Source organism: Ovis canadensis, chromosome 2 (assembly GCF_042477335.2).
Source record: "Ovis canadensis isolate MfBH-ARS-UI-01 breed Bighorn chromosome 2, ARS-UI_OviCan_v2, whole genome shotgun sequence".
Taxonomy (NCBI): Eukaryota; Metazoa; Chordata; class Mammalia; order Artiodactyla; family Bovidae; genus Ovis; species Ovis canadensis.
In genome coordinates this window covers 41,231,003-41,235,811 of record NC_091246.1, presented here as the reverse complement: position 1 = coordinate 41,235,811, position 4,809 = coordinate 41,231,003, and positions in this window count along the sequence as shown.

Sequence of the window (4,809 nt, the reverse complement as noted above, 5' to 3'; positions counted from 1 at the left end):
CATTTAATCAGTGTCAATATCATTGGAATAAGTGTACAATTGCTTAAGGATATTATATTGATTAGGCAAATACGGAAAAGTAGCACATAACAAATGCTGAGACTTCCTTAGACACTGGGTGATTTTCTTTGGTTAGCATTTATATCTCATTTAGAGAATCTCAGTCGTGTCCGACTCTTTGCAACCCCATGGACTGTAGCCTACTATGCTCCTCCGTCCATGGGATTTTCCAGGCAAGAGTACTGGAGTGGGTTGCCATTTCCTCCTCCAGAGAATATTCCTGACCCAGGGATCAAACCCAGGTCTCCCGCACTGTAGGCGAACACTTTACCATCTGAGCCACCAGGGAGGTCCTTAGAGAATCTCAGTGGTCAATAATTATTTAGATGTACGTATACGTTTGTGTTATTTTATAAAACTAGTTTTTTAAGTGTAAAACTAGTTTTTTATATATGTATTAATGTGATATTAAAATGAGATGGTTGGATGACATCATCGACTCAATGGAGTGGGTTTGGATGAACTCCAGGAGTTGGTGATGGACACTCCAGGGAGGCCTGGAGTGCTGTGGTTCATGGGGTCCCAAAGAGTTGGACACGACTGAATGACTGAACTGAACTGAACTGAACTGAACTAAAAATGGTATTAGCCTGAATATAGATAGTCAAATTATGACATACAAGTAAGTTAGTCTTCAAACACAAATTAACCATCATGTAGGTTGGAAAGAACATCAGTTCTGTAGAATTTCTAAAAGTGGTCTGGAAGAATCAGCGTACCTCTCAGGGATTCTCATTTATGTTCCTCAAAGGGAACAACATGGCATTATGTTAAAGAAAAATTATTTATTCTGACTTTAGCTAAAATGTTAAGGAATATTTAACTCAGGACTATTGCAAAAGGTTTCAAGACTATCACAACAGAAGAGATGTGCATACTAAGTCTCTTCATGCCCGACTCTTTGTGACCTCATGAACTATAGCCCACCAGGCTCCTCTGTCCTTGGGATTCTCCAGGCAAGAATACTGGATTGGGTCGCTATGCCTGCCAATAGAGGAGATAGATAAGGTTTAATTCTGAATACAGAAAGACAGCTGGGGATTCATAGCCAAAGAGCTGATCGAAAGGTCAGTGAGTAGAAAATTACTAAGAGAAAACATAAAGGACAGGGAGAGTTTTGCTAAACTTAACAGAATTTTTGCTAAAACTGAACTAAACAGACCAAAGGACCCAAGGGCAATGTGAAGTCACAAAGAGAGCTCAGAAGAACATGACTGAAGTTTGGGGAGAGGGTCTTTGTCACATAAAAGGTCTTCTCAAGAGCCCACCTGAAGTCCCTTTGCTTCCAGCTATCAATAATTAAAATAAGAACCACTTATTGTTTAATTCAACAGTATTCATTCACCCAGCTTGCTCTAGGCCCTGCACTAATCAAGGAGGGAATACATCTGAATACGATGCATTCCTGACGTGGGAGCTCCCATCTAGTGAGGAAATCAAGGGGTAAGTTAATAATTGCAGTGTAATAACGCATATGCTTTATTAAAGGTATAAAGCATTCCTACTATAGAAACAGGGATGGAGAGGGAGTTAGTGCTAAGTAGGAGAGAAAAGAACAGGGGTGGAGAAGATTCTTTGGGATTGGATGCAGAAAGAAGAGGAGGCATTAAACAGAAAAATAAGATTGCCCTTTTCAAGGCAAAAGCAGCAACAGTTACACAGGTACACAAGGAAACATAAAACATCAAATGTGACAACTTACTGAGAAATGTAGAAAGAAGCTGCGCAAATATTGGGAATCTGGAGGAAAACAGAAATAGTTAAGTCTGATAGTCACCTGGAGCCAGAGAGTGAAAGACATTGTATTTGAATACTTCATGGACTTGGGCTTGACCTTCAATGTGAGAAGAAAATAAGATTTGTCATCCCTAGAAAGATTTCTCTGGCATGAATGGAAAAAGATAGATTGTGATGTGCATGTGTGCTCAGCCGTGTCCGACTCTTGCAATACCGTGGACCGTAGCCCACCAGGCTCCTCTTGCCCATGGGATTTCCCAGGCAAGAATACTGAAGTGGGTTGCCATTTCCTCCTCCAGGAGACCTTCCTGACCCAGAGAGTGAACTTCTATCTCCTGCACTGGCAGGTGGATTCTTTACCACTTAGCCACCGGGGAAGCCTTAGATTGTAAAAGGAACAGGCCAAATGGACGTAGGCTAACTTAGTATTTCCAGAGCCTAGGAGAAAAAAAATATACTGAAGGTCTCAAGGACAGCTAACACCCTTGGCAAGAAAATTACAGATTTTAGAGGAGAGAGATTTCTATTAGTAATACAAAATGAAGTATAAGGAAAAGTTAGAACTTAATAATGGCTCCCAGATTTCTGGGTTGGGTGTTTGTGAAGACAGTGCTGGTATCAACAAACACAGGAGTACAGAAAAGAATAGGTTGTCTGTGGGGATGCAAAGAGATTTGCTTTGAATATGCTCAGTTTAAGGTGCTTGAGGGACTTCCAAATCTAGATGTCCAGTATGCAGATCTGTGTGTGGGTTTGCTGCACAGGAGAAGGTGAATGTTGAGAAGGGAATTTGCAAATCACTTCAATAGAAACTGAAGTCTGAAGCACTGGAGAAGCAAAGGGGATCCAGGAAGAATATTAGGTAAGGAGGTAAGTCAAAAATGGAACCCTGAGGTACCAACACTTAAGAAAAGGCCTTGTGTGTCTAATAAGAAAACATGTTTTATATTATATAGTCCCAACTGTTCTTTTTTAAATTAATTTATTTTAATTGGAGAATAATTACTTTACAATATTGTGATGGTTTTTGCCATACATTAACATGAATCTATCACAGGTACACAGGTGTTGCCTCTATCCTGAACCTCCTCCAACCTCCCTCCCCACCCATCCCTCTGGGTTGTTCCCAAGCTCTGGCTTTGGGTGCCCTGCTTCATGCATTGAGCTGGCACTGGTTGTCTATTTCCCATATGGTAATGTACATGTTTCAATCCTATTCTCTCAAATTGTCCCATCCTTGCCTTTAAAGAGGATATATTAAAGAGAAATGCCTTGTTTTGAGAGCAGATTGATAGGTTAGGGTAAGCAACTTTGAGCTAGGCAAGTTTGCTGAGTTACTCTGCATATTAAAAAGAACTGAAATTCCTTACAGAAAAAAATATGGGAAGAAAGAACACAAAATAAAGGCAGGATGCTTAGCGAGATCAGAGGGATACACCTTGGCAGGAACTTTAGGAAAGAAATAGTCTGTTAAGGAGACATTCTGTGTTCAGCTTTAAGTTCTCGCTCCCAAATGAAAACTTCACTAAGTCTTCAGTCCGCTGATGTCTTTATGCCTGTGGATTCACTGGCACTGGATGTGGGGGTTGGTAGTCAGTTCTCAAAAATCCATTGCTCTCCACTTTTGCTGTTTAATACAGCAGAAAAAAACACAACGTTGTAAAGCAACTGTACTCCAAAAAACATTTTAAAAAATGAAAGAGATTAAAAGACAATATTCAAAATTATTTCAGTTCAGTCACTCAGTCATGTCCGACTCTTTGTGACCCCATGAACTGCAGCATGCCAAGCCTCCCTGTCCATCACCAACTCCCGGAGCGTACCCAAACTCATGTCCATCCAGTCAGTGATACCATCCAGCCATCTCATCCTCTGTCATCCCTTTCTCCTTCTGCCTTCAATCTTTCCCAGCATCAGGATCTTTTCCAATGAGTCAGTTCTTCACATCAGATGGCCAGAGTATTGGAGTTTCAGCTTCAACATCAGTCCTTCCAATGAATATTTAGGACTGATTTCCTTTAGGATTGACTGGCTGGATCTCCTTACTGTCCAAGGGACTCTCAAGAGTCTTCTCCAACACCAGTTCAAAAGCATCAGTTCTTTGGTGCTCAGCTTTCTTTATAGTCCAACTCTCACATCCATACATGACTACTGGAAAAACCATAGCTTTGACTAGATGGATTTTTAATATGCTTTTTAAATATGCTGTCTGATTTTTAATATGCTGTCTAGGTTGGTCATATCTTTTCTTCCAAGGAGTAAGCATCTTTTAATTTCATGGCTGCAGTAACCATCTACAGTGATTTTTTGGAGCTCCCCCCAACTACCGCCCCCACCCCCCAAAAAAAATAAAGTCTCACTGTTTCCATTATTTCCCCATCTATTTCCCATGAAGTGATGGGACCGGATGTCATGATCTTAGTTTTCTGAATGTTGCACTTTAAGTCAACTTTTTCACTCTCCTTTTCCTCTTTCATCAAGAGGCTCTTTAATTCTTCACTTTCTGCCATAAGGGTGGTATCATCTGCATATCTGAGGTGATTGATATTTCTCCCAGCAATCTTGATTCCAGCTTGTGCTTCTTCCAGCCCAGTGTTTCTCATGATGTACTCTGCATAGAAGTTAAATAAACAGGGTGACAATATATAGCCTTGATGTACTCCTTTTCCATTTTTGAACCAGTCCATTGGTCCATGTCCGGTTCTACCTGTTGCTTCTTGACCTGAATACAGGTTTCTCAAGAGGCAGATCAGGTGGTCTGGTATTCCCATCTCTTTAAGAATTTTCCACTGTTTGTTGTGATCCATACAGTCAAACGCTTTGGTGTAGTCAATAAAGCAGAAGTAGATGTTTTTCTGGAACTCTCTTGCTTTTTCTATGATCCAGCAGGTGTTGGCAATTTGATCTCTGGTTCCTCTGCCTTTATTATATTCAAAATAGAGGGGGCTATGACAGACTAAGCCATATGGGCTGATCAAAAAGTACTGTGTCGAGGGCTCCTTACTTCCCATA